We start from the raw sequence: 16,391 nt of genomic DNA, 5'->3' as shown, positions 1-16,391 counted from the left end.
TTCCCAGCACCACTTATTGAAAAGGCTTTCCTTTCTCCACTGTATATTTTTGGCATTTTTGTTGAAAATTATTTGCCTATAAAAATATGGGTTTATTTTTGGACTCTCAATTCTGTTCCATCTGAGGTTCCATGGGACAAATCCATGTGCTGATTACTGGTGTCCTCCTTCTCTGCAGTACCTGAATTTTACCTTTCTCTAACTTAAGTCATTTGTCATTTCTCCATCTACTTTTAGCCTTCATATTTGGTGCCTTGGGATTAAAAATGTTTCCTAAAAATGCTTATAGCGTTTGTGTTCTTATTTCTATTCTCCTCCTACAAATGCCTTTTAGCATATTAAATATGCCTAATATCACTCATAATTGGAATCTGCAAGTTAAATCTTCAATAAGACACCACTTTTCACCTATAGGTTTAGCAATGATCACTGACTGTTAGTTAGAAACCTCAGTTCCCTGCTATGTGTTTCCATAGTTAGGTTTTCTGAGTTTCTTCGAGACATGGCAGCTGACTTCCTCCAGAACAAGGGATAGAAGAGAAAAAGCCCAAGATGGAAGCCACAGTCTTTTTACAAAACAGCCTTATTGAGATATAATTCATATACCATATAATTCACTCATTCAAAGTGTACAATTCAGTGGCTTTACTAGATTTACAGTTTTGCAACCATCACCACAATCAATCTTAGAACAATTTTATTACTTCCAAAAGAAATCTTGAACTAAGCCATCACACCCCAAACTCCCATCCTCACCCCCAAACTTCCAGCCCTAGGCAACTATCAATCTGCATTCTGCCTCTATAAATTTGTTTATTCTGATCATTACATGAAAATGGAATTGTACAATACCTGTCTTTTCTGACTGTTTTTTTTCACTTAGCATGTTTTTTAAGGTTCAACCATGTTGAAGCATGTATCAGTATTTCACTTCTTTTTATTAGGTGCTCTCTTTTTTTTGACTATCTTTTAGCAAAATTCCTACTTATTTCTATTCACATATCCTGATTTTTTTCTCTCTCACTTTTCTAGATCCAAGAAAGTCCTGGGCCTTCTTTGCTCGGGATTCAGGTTAACACTTCCTAGCCTCTGAAACAGTTCTTTTCAGAACTAGCTAAGGTTCCAATTTGGTCCTTGTGTCCTTGCAGTCTTTCATAACCTAATCTTGCAAGAGACATACTACTACTTCTGCCATATTCTGTTGGTCATACAGACCAATCTTCATATAATGTGGGAGAGGACTACAAAAGGGTATGAATACCAGAAGGCAGGAATCACTGAGGGCCTTCTTCAAAGCTGCTTACTATAGTGAGGATGTTGTCATGTTGTAATCCACGTAAGAAGTGACAGCTTAACCTCTACCTTTGCCTCATCTTATAGATAACCATTTACAAAATAACAAAAGCAAACAAAACACAAAAAGCCCCCTTACACTGCATGATATATTTAAAAAGTCCACATTTGAAGGGAGCTTTGGCAGAAGTCAGTCTTCCTTGAGCAGCTCCTGATGTCCCTTGATCAGTATAGAAGTGAATATCTGGCATTATGAAATGCAGAAATGAGGATTAACACTTGGCTTTAAAAGGGAGAATTGAAAAAACACAATGGCTGATAGCAACTTGACTACACAGTGTTAGCTATATAAACAGAGTTGAAAAACACTCACCTGGCATAAATGTATTTACCCTGATGAATGATTATTTTTAATAATAGCTACTGTACCATAGAAAAGAAAGTAACTGCAGCTTTCTTATAGTTTGGTCATGAATTCACTCAGCCATTTTGTCAGTCAACAAATATTGATGGTACAGAGAGGACTTTTGCACTCAATTAATATTCTCAGAGTTCCCCTTTGGGATATGACAATATATTTAACAATACAAAAAGAAACATAAAACAAATACACAGTCCCTTCAAAAATCTTTCATTCAAAGGCAAGAAAAAATAGGCAAATGATAAACTGGTGTTTGTTTTTAAAGACCATAAACATAAGGAACTATAAAAGTTTTTCTTTAAAATATACATATATTGCCTCTTGTCTTGGATTCTCTTTTTCTATCTCCACATGCTTTTAGTTATTGATGAAAACCATTTATATATAAGATGGCATTTTCAATTAAAGTAAAACCACACATTTTAGGGCACAATGTAGCAATACCATCTGGGCTTATTCTCCTGGTAAACGTGTGTGGGTCAATTCAGTGGATAACAGTAGTAAGATAAACATTTGGAGTTGAGAAGTTTCTTTCAGAGATTAATTTGTGTTGCATTATGTAACCATGTCAAAGGAGGGTGAGTTGAATTTCTTTGGTACAATTAAAATATAAGGAAATACACAAAGACAGCTTTACTACATTTGATTCAGTGGAAATATTCCAGATCAACAGATTGAAGGAGACTTTATTTAAAATAATTTTTCAGATAGGTGTAAACTCAAGACCAGATTAATTTGTAATGGGCCAATAGTAAAGAATATAATTTTGCACATTTCCAATTCTGCAGAGTATTAACAAGAAATTTTAAAGTGTGTATAATTTGGTATTTATTCAAGATCAACTTAAAAGCAACAGTCAACCTATTTAGCAGCCTTCCCCCATCTCAGTTTTTATACTCTTAGTAGAAACTATTACACAAATAAATGGCTTTTCCTCAAAGGAACTCCCAGACACAGTAATGTCAAATGAGACTGGACAGATTCTGGTCAAGATGGCATAGAAGGTAGATGCTGTGCTCACCTCTTCTCATGAGCACATAAAAATTACAATGAAACTACAGAACAACCATCACTGGGAGTAGCCTGACATCTGGCTGAACAGAAGTCCTACAACTGGGGACATATGTAAGAGGTAACCTTGAGACTGGTAGGAGAAACGGAGACACTAAATGGGCCTGTCCCACAACCGCATGTGGTGGTCGAGAATCGGGAAGGGTATCTTGGCTGCGCAAGCCCCACTGAAGAAGCACAGGGTCCCAGCTTTACACTGGGTTCCTCACCCCAGGGTTCCAGAGAGAAGTCCCTGTAACCTCTGGCTGTGAAAACCAGTGGAGATTGTGGCTGAGCAAGATAGGAGTCTGCAGGAGCCGCAGCACTCCTCTTAAAAGGCCCATATGTGGACTTATTCCGAGACATAACCACTTGCTCTGCGCTCCAGTGCTGGGGTAGCTGCTCTAGGAGTGCTAGGGACACATGAGGAGAAACAGAGTTGTATGGCTCCGGGGTGAGAGCTGGAGGGGTGGCTTTCTCCTGGACAGAAGTGCTGGCAATATCCATAGTTCCTTTATTGAGCCCTTCCCTAACCCAGCATGCAGATGCAGGCAGCCACCATATTTGAGTCTCAATCAGTCTGGTTAAACAGGTCACTCCACCCAGGTGATTCCCTGAGACCCGCCTCCCCCAACTTGTAGGCCCACCCAAGCTACCTCTTGTGGTTTTTTCCATACAAATGGCCTATCTTGGCTCATGCCGTGGACCTTCATAAATCTCTCAAAGGTACACAAAACCTAAAGAAGAAGTATTTGTCCTCAGCATGCCCATACCTCTTGCTGAGCAGCACCGAACCTGGCACTAGTGGCAGCCAGCCTCAGTGGCTTGGTGGCTTGGCTCCTCATGGCACCTATAAGCCCAGCACAGGTGGTAGTCATCTTCAGATTGCTTGGTGACTCTTACCAGGTGGCCCTGGAATTGCACAGGCTGCAGTTGAATTTGGGCTGTAGCTAGGCCTTTCCCAGGAGGCCCTTGAGATAGCACACACAGTAGCCTGCTTTGACTGGTACTGGAGCTGGAGCACCACCCAGGGCAGCATCTGAGGAGAACACATCCAAAGGGCAGACTGCTAAAGTGAATCCTTCTCCATAGGGTTGGCTCCTCACGGGCCAGTCCTCACAGCCAATTGGTCCAAGGGACAATCCCTCCCATCGATGTGAAAACAATAATAAAGGCTCAACTACAACAGGAGGGCACACAGAACCCACACCATGGACACACCTTGAGCACCTGGCTCAGGTAAATAGGGAGGACTGCGCAACTGGGCCCCACAGGACACCCCCCACATAAGGCCACTCTATTAAGACTGGGAGACTTAGGAGCCCTATCTAATACAAAGAAACAAATACAGAGAGGCAGCCAACACGGGGAGACAAAGAAACATGTCCCACATGAGAGAACAGAACAAAGTAAAAAAAAAATTTAAAAAAAAAAAAAAAAAAAAAAAGGAGATATGCAATCTACCAGATGCAGAGTTTAAAACACTGTTATAAAGATACTCAAAGACCATAGAGGAAAAGTAGATTAACTCAGTGAGAACTTTAACAAAAAAATAGAAAACATAAAAGTGGAGATAGAAAACATAAAAAAGAATCAGTTGAAAATGAAGACTACAATAACTGAAATGAAGAATACCTTAGGAGGAATTCACAGTAGATTAGATGAAGCGGAAAATCAAATCAGTGATTTAGAAGATAAGGCAGCAGAAAACACTCAATCAGAACAGCAACAAGAGAAAAGAATCCAAAAAATGAGGATAGTTTAAGGGGCCTCTGGGACACTATCAAGCATAACAACATTCACAGGGATATCAAAAAGAGAAGAAAGAGAGCAAGGAATTGAAAACCTATCTCAAGAAATAATGACAAAACTTCCCTAACCTGGTGAAGGAAATAGACATACAAGCCCAAGAAGCTCAGAGAATCCTAGATAAGATGAACCCAAAGAGGCCCTCACCAAGTCACATCATAATTAAAATGCCAAAGGTTAAAGATAAACAGAGAATCTTAAAAGCAGCAAGAGAAAAGCAGTTAGTTACCTATGAGAGAGCTCCCATAAAACTGTTAGCCAATTTCTCAACAGAAACTTTGCAGGCCAGAAGGGAATAACAGGAAATATTCAAAGTGATGAAAAGCAAGGATCTACAACAAAGATTACTCTACCCAGCAAAGCTAGCATTTAGAATTGAATAACAGATAAAGAACTTCCTAAACAAGAAAAAGCTAAAAGAGTTCATCGACATCAGACCTGTAGGAAATATTGGCAGGACTTCTTTAAGAAGAAAAAAGTGTGCATCAAAAATATGACTAATAAAGTAGCAATAACTACATTATCTATCAACAAGCACTTCAAATGAAAAAGAAAAATTGCTCCAATCAAAAGATAGGGTGGCTGAATGAATAAGAAAACAAGACCCTTACATATGCTGCCTATGAGAGATACTTCAGATAGAAAGACACACACAGATTGAAAGTAAAGGGATGGAAAAAGATTTCATGAAAAATGGAAACAAACAAACAAAAAATCTGGGGTAGCAATACTTATACTGACAAAATAGACTTTAAAACAAAAGCTATAACAAGAGACAAAGAAGGATGCAGGAATCCCACCTCTGGGTATTTATCTAAAGAAACTCCAAATATTACTTTGAAGGAATGTGTGCAGTCATAGTTCATTGCAGCATTATTTACAATAGCCAACATATGGAGACAACCTGGGTGTCCATCAATAGATGAATAAATAAAGAAAATGTGGTACAAATATACAATGAAATATTACTCAGCCATAAAAAAGGATGAAATCTTGCCATTTGTAACAGTATGGATGGACCTAGAGGTATCGTGCTGAGTGGAGTAAGTCAGAAAAAGACAAATGCTGTATGACTTCACTTACATGTGAAATCTAAAGAACAAAGTAAACAAATAAAACAGAAACAAACTCATAGATACAGAGAACATTTTGAGAGTTACCAGCTGGGAGAGGGGTTAGTGGAAGTGCTGAAAATGGGGTAAAGGATTAAGAAGTACAAATTGGTAGTTATGAAATAGTCATGGAGATGGTATAGCATAAAGAATATAGTCAATAATATTGTAATAACTATGTGCAGTGTCAGATGGGTACTAGATCGGGGTGATCACTTTATAAACATCTACTCACAATGTTGTACATCTGAAACTAATATAATATTGTATGCCAACTATAATTGAAAATAAAAACATGGTTTAAAAAATGAGGCTACAAGCTCTTAATATAGAAAGAGGAAGTTTAAAAAGCTTTAGGTAAAGATGACTCTTCCATTCTATAAAAAGTAGATATATACCATTTTACTCCAACTAGGCTGGCAAAAATTAAGTGTGAAAATACCAAATACTGAGATTTATTATAAACTGTGGAAGAATGGGAAATTATTTGGCATTAATTATCTCACAAAGTTGAATATTTGCATACTTCGCAACCCAGCAAACTTACTCCTAGGTATATAGCCAATAGGAACACTTGCATGTGTGACCAGGAGGCATGCATAAGAATTTTTATTACAGCAATGTTTATAATTTTATAATTTATGATTTTTATAACTATGTATCAACAAGAATTGTGATATATTCACACAATAGAATGCTATAAAGTACCGAAAATGAATAATCATTATATACAACAACAGGAATGAATCTTGGAAACATTATTTTAAGTTAAAAGGGAAAATCCCAGAAAACTATATGCTGGATGATAGCATTTTTATAAAGCTCTAAAACACACAAATGAAACAACATATTGTTTTAGCATATATACATTTGTTATAAGCCTAAATTTAAAAAAAAACAGCAATGAAATGAAAAGCACAAAATGCATGATACTGTTTACCTCTGAAGGCAGGGAGAAGAGATAAAGGAGGAACACAAAAGTAGATGCAAGTTACTGGGGAATGTTCTAATTCTCAGGTTGCATAGTTTGTTATGTTATTAAGCTTATGTGTTATATATATCTTTTGTATGTATTAAAAAAGAAAATTTTTAAGAGACTGATATACTTCATCCTCACTTTCTCCAAGTGAAGGAGAGCTAATTTTTATTCTGCAGGTAGAGAAACTGAGGGGGATATGGCCCTATCTTTAAATAAGAAATGAGACAAAGAGTTCTGCAAAATAGAACCCCTCTGAAAGATATTGATTTTAAAGAGAATAATCAGTCTAGCTGGAACTAAGAGAATATAAGTAAAATTAAATCTAAGTGAATCAAATGGGAATTTTCTTTTCTAACATATGGATGGAGTATGTGGTAAACTGAACCTCTTACCTGCCAAGAAATTGTGATGATCCAGAATGGGATCGCAGCATCACCAGGTGAAGTCAAAACTTCCAGACATAAAGGGGCGAGAGAATTTTCAGGAAAACTGGAGATTCAGAATACCCAGGATAAATAAATAAAAATTACAAAAGCTAAATAAATTACTCATTTATTCTACAAACCTTTCTTTAGTATAGACTGTGCAGCTGAGAGGGGGAAAGGGACTGAAATAATAGAGATAATTAAGACATAGCACCTACTCCCAAGGAACTCCTACTCTACAGAAAAACCTTTCAATGTGTAAATGGAAGACTTACCACTCACTGTACAGAACTCATAAAAAGGTGTTCAGAGAGAGAAAGAGTAAAATGGCCCAATACTGAGAAAAGGGGGGTTTTCAAAACAATGCACTTGATGAATCTAGTGAGGAAGAGAACAGTTTTAATCTTAGGCCAAAGCCAGTGAGCCTGAAATCTGAAGAAAGAAAAAACAGAAAGAGAGAGAAAGAGAACTTGAGTTGGGCCTTGAAAGGAAGACAGGAAATTTTGTGCCACAGGATCCTTTTCTAAATGCTTTTCATATGTCACAATTAAGTGGGGCTCATTCCAGGGATGCAAGGATGGTTCAACATATACAAATTGATCAACATGATACACCACATAAACAAAATAAAGGATAAAAATCATATGATCATATCAATCGATGCAAAAAAGTATTTGACAAGATATAGTATCCATTTATGATTAAAACGCTTAACAAAATGGGTATAGAAGGAAAGTACCTCAACATAATAAAGGCCATATATGACAAACTCTCAGCTAATATACTTAATGGTGAAAAACTGAAAGCTTTTCCTCTAAGATCAGGAACAAGACAAGAATGCCTGCTCTCACCACTCTTATTCAACATAGTATTAGAAGTCCTAGCTAGAGACATCAGGCAAAAGAAAGAAATTGTCACTTTTTGTAGACAACATGATTCTTTATATAGAAAACCCTAATGACTCCACAAAAAAACTATTAGAAACAATTTATACAGTAAAGTTGCAAAAGTGCAAAAAAATCCATTGCGTTCCTATGTACTAACAATGAAATTTCATAAAAATAAATGAAAAAATTTCCTTTTGCAATTACAACAACAAAAAAAAATACCTAGGAATAAACTTAACAAAGGATGTAAAGACCTATACACTGAAAACTACAAGACATTATTAAAAGAAATTGAAGAAGACATGAAGAAATGGAAAGATATTTCATGTTCATGGTTTGAAAAAATCAACATACTTAAAATGGCCATGTTACCAGAAGCAGTATACAGATTTAATGCAATCCTCATCAAAATCCCAAAGGCATTTTTTTAAAGAAATAGAACAAAAAATCATCAGATTTATATAGAATTACAAAAGACCCTGAATAGCCAAAGCACTCTTGAGAAAAAAGAACAAGGCCAGAGGTATCAAACTCCCTGACTTCAAATTATTCTACAAAGTTACAATAATCAAAACAGCATGGCATTGCCAGAAAAATAGATACACAGACCAATGGAACAGAAGTAAGAGTCCAGAAATAAACCCGCATATGTATAGACAAATGATTTTTGATAAAGAATCCAAAAATATACAATAGAAAAAAGAAAGCCTCTTCAATAAATGGTGATGGAAAAATTTGAAAGCAACATGCAAAAGAATGAAACTAGATTATTATCTCTCACCATACGCCAAAGTTAACTTAATTTAAAATGGATCAAAGATCTAAATATAAGACCTGAAATAATAATTTGCATAGAAGAAAACATAGATACTAAACTATGGACTTTGGTCTTAGAGAAGATTTTATGAATTTGACCTCTAAGGCAAGGAAAGTAAAAGCAAAAATAAATGAATGGGACTATATTATACTAAAAAGCTTCTATACAGCAAAAGACACCATCAACAAAACAAAAAGATAACCAACCAAATGAGAGAAGATATTTGCAATCAACACCTCCAATAAGGGGCTAACATCCAAAATATATAAAGAACCCATACAACTCAACAACAAGAAAACAAACAATCCAATTAAAAAATGGGCAGAGGGCCTGAACAGACCCAAGAAAACATACAGCCAACATATATATGAAAATATGCTCAACCTCATTAGCTATTAACTATTGTGTAAATCAAAACCACAATGGGATACCACTTCACACCTGTTAGAATGGCTGTTATCAACCAGACAAGTTATAAGTGTTGGAGAGGCTGTGGGGGAAAAGAAACCCTCATACACTACTGGTGGAAATGTAAATTGGTACAGCCACTGTGGAAAACAGTATGGAGGTTCTTCAAAAAATTAAAAATAGACTTACCATATGACCCAGCAGTCTCTCTTCTGGGTATCTATCCTAAAAATCTGAAAACCTTTATCTGTAAAGCTATATGCACCCCCATGTTCACTGCAGCATTACTCAGAGTGGCCAAGATATGGAAACAACTAAAATATCCTTTGATAGATGATTGGATAAAGATGTCATACATACATACAATGGAATATTGCTCAGCCATAAGAAAAGATGGAACACTGTCATTTGCAATAACATGGATGGATCTTGAGATTATTATGCTAAGTGAAATAAATCAGACAGAAAAAATTGAGAACCATATGATTTCCCTTACATGTGAGATTATAAAACTGAAAGCAGCAAACAACACAAAGAAAAGTTCATAGATACGGGCAGCAGTTTAGTGGTTACCAAAGGGAAAGGGGTGGGTAGAAAAGGGAAAAGGGGGTCAAATATATGGTGATAGAAGGAGATTTGACTTTGGGTGGTGAACACACAATGCAATATACAGATGATGTATTATAGAATTGTACACTTGAAATCTATGTAATTTTATTAACCAGTGTTACCAAATAAAATTAAAAAAATAAAATAACGCTTTTTATAAATTAACTAATTCTCATAATATACCTATGTGAAAGTTGGTATTTTTATCTTCATTTGATATATGAGGAAACTGGGGCCTATAGAGGTTAAGTAATTTCCCCAAAGTCACATAGTTAGAAATTTGAAAGCAGAGTTTTGAACCTAGGAGATTGGATTACCCAGTCCACACTGAATAGAGGTGGGATCTCTTAAATAAAAGTTAAGAAAAACAGAAGAGCTAAGAAAACAGGTTGTTCATCACATGAATTCACTAAAGTTTGCTTATGTGCAATTGAGAGAAAATGTAAATGTTAAATTTTTACCCCTAAGACAGTGTTACACCTTGGTAGATATTAATGGTGTGCTTCAAAAGTTTTGTGCCGAACCTTATGAATGTAGAATACTGCAGAGAAACTAGTGGAGAATAGCTGTGTCTCTGTGGCATGATCTTAGGAGAAAATCTCATCTTTTTGATCCCTCAGTAGATAGAGGCAGAAAGTTATTCAAGGTGAGCCTTGGCAAAGCCCTCAGTTTCTCATATAATAAACTGATACACTTTATTGCCAATCTCAGTGCACATACAGATTTATTCAGTCTCTCTTTTTTCTTCCTCAGCAATTTAATAACTGACTTGTTGGCTCATTTGTTTCAGCAGTATGCTAATTAGGTAAAATTGATGGGTTTAATTCTTTTTTAGCTCTGGTGGCCATGAACTGCACCCCTAAACTTAGCAAACATGAGATATTGAATGACCCCAGAGAAATTGTGTTTGGCTCAGAACAAGTCTATCAACATAACACTAAAGATAATGCTTTACTAAGTGTGTGTCAGAACCTTCATCTTTGTTTTCAAGGACAACACATTAATTTTCACAGAGAATGACTAAAGTGATTTGTTTAATGTCTCACAATGAATCTCTGGGAAAATCAAGAATAGATACTTGGAGAGTTCAATATATTATACTTGCTTAAATTGACCCTACCTGTTATACAGTCATAAGAGAGTCTTTGCCCAACTTCATGATATATATAATCAATCTTTTTTTATAAAGCCAATGAATAAATAAAAAATAAATAAATAGGAATAGAAACTATCTCAGTTTCTAATTGCTATGGAAGAACTCTTATCTGAGGACAAACTAATGAAAACAAAATCCTAACTCAAAAATGTAAATTTTTTAAATATGTGTAGGATTAAAGAGATCTGAAGCAAGTTATGCAATTCATTGAGTGAGAGAAACCAACGAAGCAATGACAGATCTTTTTAGCAGATGCTACTGCTCCCTAAACTAGGTCCAAATTTTTAATGTGATCTAACATCTGATAAAGCCACAATATTAAGAGGTGCCTCATAATTATCCAAGAATATTCAGAGGAAAGGAAAAGGATGGTTAAGGTAAGGTTAATATGAAAATTTATCAGACTAAGAATTATCTCACCTGGAAATAGAACTGGCTAAAATTATAGCTGGACCAAATAAACAAAATGAAAAAAATTACTGAAAGATATTTGTAAAGAAATGTTAAATTTTGATGTCTGATATTTCAAAGCAGAAAGAAAAAAATATACTTTTGGAAAGGGCTGATATTCAAAACTTTTTCAAAGGAGAGGGATGGGAGAGAAGGATAGGGAGAAGCAGAGTTAGTTTAGTGGCAAAGAATTTAAGCTTTCAAAGATATTGTCCAGGTTCAATTCCTAGCTCTGCCACTTAGTAGCTGTGCGATTTTGGCAGGTTTTAAAAATCTCTCTGTGCTTCAGGTTCCTCATCTGTGAAATAAGGATAATAGAATTTACTCATAAGGTTGCTATGAGGGTTTTATGAGTTTTTACACATATATGGCATTTACACAGTGCTAGGTGCATAATAAGAGCACTATATAAAATAAACATTACACTATTGAATAAAAGATATCTAAAGAATAACACCAATGGTGATATTTAATCGGAGAATCAAGAAGAAATCTGGCATAGGTTTGCAATCCTTTATCCAAAATCCTTGGGCCCAGATGTGTTTCTAAATCAACATTTTTTCCTACTTTAAGAATGTAATATATTACGTTATCTATATTTTACTTAACGTGTGTTGTCCTGGGCAGCAGCTCTTAATCAAACACATATTTCCACAATGAAATGCATCAATAGTCACACCAAATGGAATAAACAAAGACTGTAAATAGACTGTAAATGTCGGTTCCAATGAATTTTTGCAGCAGATAATACCTACTTTAAAAAGGAAATTCAAGGCCAAAAAAAAGTCATCTAAACATCAACTTTAATATGCTTATGTTATATGTATATTAATGGGATTCAAAAATAGTAATTAAAAAACATTTATTCTTTATATACGTACTTATCAAATAAATATTGATTTAGTATCTAGGAAGTAAAACTAATTAGTAAATTTACATTTGCACTACATTTACATTTAATAGTTATCTTTCAGTATTTAAGTAGACAAGAAAAGTATACTTAAAAGAAAAAAAAAAAAACAACCACTATAGCACAAAATAGTAAAGAATTTACTTTGTATTTTTCCCCTGACACATTTTACTCACCATAGAAAGAAACCCAACTGCTCTTCATCTAATTGCAAAATGCTATTGCATTCAGTTGTAAAAATGGCCGAAATGGCAGTGGTTTCTAGTTGTATGCACATACCTACAGGTATGTATTTAGTCTTGCTCCAGGTAGTAAAATGGCAATACATTCATATTTAAAGTAAGAAATCAAAAGAGGTTGGAGGTCACTATTAAATATGCAACAACATTCACTAGCACTTTCCAGTCCAGATAGATCCACTCTTTGGAAAGGCCCAGCTTTCCTCTCCATCTATAACCTCATCCATATATTAATTGTGACTTGTGAGTTACTTTTAAAGAGAAGGAAAGAAAAGAGAAAGGTGAAAGTATGAATTTAGGCCACACTCTTGGCAAAAGTTTGAAGAATAACTACCATTTTCAAATTACTATACTTGTATCCTATAAATTGACATTTCATTGGTCATTGTTAAAGGTAAAATAGTATCTTTTACTTTGGCACTTTTCTCTTTCCATTACTCTTAAATGAGGCTGGGAGTGGGGGATGGGGGAGGGGGGAGGGAGACAAAAGACAAAAACAAAAGAATACTCCAACAGCATTTTAATGGCTTTCAAATGATGTTACCCCAGATTATGCAAGGATTTTCTATTAAAATTACTTGAAAAAAAAAAACAACAATGGAAATTGAGACTGTTTGTATATGTTTCCCTCAGGGAGAGACACGCGTGAAATAAGACAAATTAGCACAAACATTGTTTCTTAACCAATGACTTCAGGATGGGAGAAGATAGTTTAAAAAAGGATGAAGCCAGACAACTGATACCCATAAGGATGAGAGGCTCATAATTAAATATGATCTAACAATGAGATCATTTTAATAATTACGAACCTCTTTGCTTTCAAGTTGCATATTATTATTTACTGAGTTTCATCTGGATAAACACATTTAGGTGGCATTATAGACAGAAGGATGAGGAGTGATTTTCTATAGCTCTATACCTTCAGCAGAGAGGGCCCTGCTTACCTGCTTCTGAGAACTGGTTCAATATCATGTTAGCATTTAAAGAATAAACTAAAGGGTCCACTTCAATAACTCCTACTCCAACAAAGAAAAAACTGTCCTCGTTTAAATGAAAATTCAAAATCACTAACATAGTCTGTTTCAGGGCACATACAAACTGTACAAGTCTCATGCTTCTGACCCTCATCCTCAAGTCCCAAAACTGGAATAAAACCAGATAAATGCCTGGGTAACCACTTCACACCCCAAACACGTGCAAACTTTGTTCAACAGAACACTTTACTGCCAAAATGGAGTTGGCAAAAGTTTGGAGCCAAGGCCCCCAGGCTGCATGATTCGCTGGCACCAGAGAGCCTAAAAATCTTGACATAATACTGCTGAGTTTGAGTTCTACCAATCTGCTTAAGACTCCTTCCCCAAATTTAATTTGAGAAAGATGAAGGCCGCCATCAAGAAATACTTTATTAAGACTTGATCATCTCTTCAAAAATAATTTGATTTCACATTCCTGATGGTCATACCTCTATATCCCTTGATGGTTATGTTTATGTTGTAAATATAATGCAGTCTATTTGAAATGCATATAAATTAAATTTTGTTTGGTTGTTTGGATAAAGGCATACAGGGAGAATTACTATAAATGTACAAAATTAGTTATGACCAAGTTCTACTTAGAAAACATTTGACCCAAATAACCTGCACACATCACTTTACCCTCAAAAAATGTGAAATTAAGATATAGAATATCTGTAAATTACTATCATTTTACATTTGGTTTAGCTTGCCGTCTCACTTCTCTGCATTTGAGTGATGGTTTTCTTTGTATATGAACAATTTAGGAAGTGAGGAAAGGACCCTTCCACAAGGGTCAACAATAAGGTCCTATTTGGGATCTTCGTAAGTCTGATGCAGGTTAATGAGGAAAACTGCACCTACATTTAAAGCTATAGTTAGAATGCTGGCAACTATACAACTAGTAACTTTAAACTTGTAAATGCTTGATAAATATGCAGTGCTGAGAAACTACGGCTTGCTTTAGGTTATCTTGTGCTATATTTTAATAAGAGATAAGGTTTACAGTAAAGATGCTACTTGCTCCTCATACAGCTAAAAAAAAACTAAAATTTTTTTTCCTTCAGTAGCTCCATGTACTTTAATAATTTCTCTGAAAGCCTTTCTGTTTTTCCTACTCTACAACTGCCTACGTATCCTAATTCTCAGCTATGATTTCATATCTTCACCAACTTCTAAGCTCCACAATATGGTTGGAAGCATTTAGGACAAAACACTTCTTTTGATATCAAGTTGCAGAAGACTGTAGTTTTAAAGATATTATATAGTAGTGCTGCCACCTAAAGATGAGGTGAATAAAGAAGCAATTCAAAGGAAATGATCATTTTTAAGCCTGTCTCAAAAATCTCACCTCTAGCTAGGGATTAATAAACATTTGCTATTGTTAGGATGGAAATTGAATTGTTTCATGGTAACTTTTTGCTGAGCTGTAATTTGCTATGACAGAAAATTTCAAGCTCAAATTTCAAACTTTTTAGAGTCCTCTGTGATTTGGGATCTCCAGGACTAACTCCCAAATTTGTTTATTTCAGACATTAGGCACTGCCTACCAAACATAAGGCAGGCGGAGGACGGGTGGGACGGGAGGAATGGGGGGCGGGGGTTGTCAAGATACCTGGAAGTAAACAATTGAGGAATTTCTGGTTTAGTGGATAAAACAGGTGATAATTGACCTAAGGTGTATCCATCAGCGACAGACTCCTTGCAACTCTAAACTGACATATTTTTGTAACTCAATTTTCTCATCTACAAGAATTTCGCTTTACTCCCACCTGCCTTGCGGGTTTAAGTAGATAAGCCTCTTGGAAAAGGTCCTATAAGTGAGTTTAAAAGTCTACTATTGCCTAATGTGTGCATCTTACCATGCGTTGCAAAATAAAATATACCCAGTTAAATAAGTTGGGAGTGACTTTTCCTCAATCACAGATTGACTTCTCTGAGATCTATTTAAATAGTAGTATAGCGAAGGCAGTTTTCTATTTATCTTGAAGCCCTGCAATTTTTAACTGATCTACCTTCTATGTACACAGTGTTGCAGGAAAGACATGTGACCGCATACAAGGGGAAAAGTTACCGCGCACCAAAACTCTTGTCAAACTTGGTAAGATTTCAAGACAACTCTTAAATGGCATTTTATAGTTCTGCATTTCACCTTTGCAATTTATGAAAATTAACTCGTCTTTTACTTTTTCCCTCCCCGTCGGCCCAAGGGCGCATAAATAATATTTATCACGGTTTTGTCCTTAGTCACAGTCCCTCAAAGGGGCCCAGTTTCACCTACACTGCGTGGGAGGCTGGGCAGCAACCCCACGCTTCCTGTCAAGGATTCCTGGGGCTAGAGCCTGAACTTGGTCTAGCCACTTTCTTCTTTATGCTAATTATGCCCTTCTAGCCCCTCTCGGCAGACGTCTGAAGGCCAAGGTGAGACCCTCCTGGGAGATGAAAAGCCTACTGCCTCCTGAGAGATGTGGGCGGAACAAGCGCGGGAGGGAGGAGCGGGGAGTAGGGTGACGCGGTGGTAGCGGCACCTACAACGACGCTGAGGGCCCTAAGTTGGAGCTGACGCAGGCCCTACACGGTCCTATCTCCGCCTCAGCCTGGCTTCGGCCTTCAAAGCCCAAGGAGGGATAAGTCCTCCAGGGGCCACTAAGAGCGGCAGGAGCAAGAAGAGCGGCCAAAGAGGCCGCAAGCAACCCCCTCCTCAAACGCGCCTCAAGGCCTGGGCCGCTGGCTGTTGACGCGCCAACGGCGGAGGGGACGCGCGCACGCGCGAGATGGGGGCGGAGGGAGCGCGCGCGGCGGCGGCCGCCGCG

The 16,391-nt window shown here is 36.5% G+C and overlaps 1 long non-coding RNA gene across 1 annotated transcript in view; it reads right to left on the bottom strand.

Moving 5' to 3' along the window:
• Positions 1-3,564: 3,564 nt before the first annotated feature.
• Positions 3,565-16,391, bottom strand: part of LOC112471925 — a 14,435-nt gene continuing 1,608 nt past the window's right edge. Inside the window, exons 2-3 of the long non-coding RNA XR_003043468.1 lie at positions 7,057-7,153; positions 3,565-3,803 (exon numbers count right to left, since the gene is read on the bottom strand). This is a non-coding gene — a long non-coding RNA (uncharacterized LOC112471925). The remainder of the gene's footprint in view (positions 3,804-7,056; positions 7,154-16,391) is intronic.

This window comes from Pteropus alecto, unplaced genomic scaffold (assembly GCF_000325575.1).
Source record: "Pteropus alecto unplaced genomic scaffold, ASM32557v1 scaffold78, whole genome shotgun sequence".
NCBI lineage: Eukaryota > Metazoa > Chordata > Mammalia > Chiroptera > Pteropodidae > Pteropus > Pteropus alecto.
This window is presented reverse-complemented; position numbering and strand designations above follow the sequence as displayed.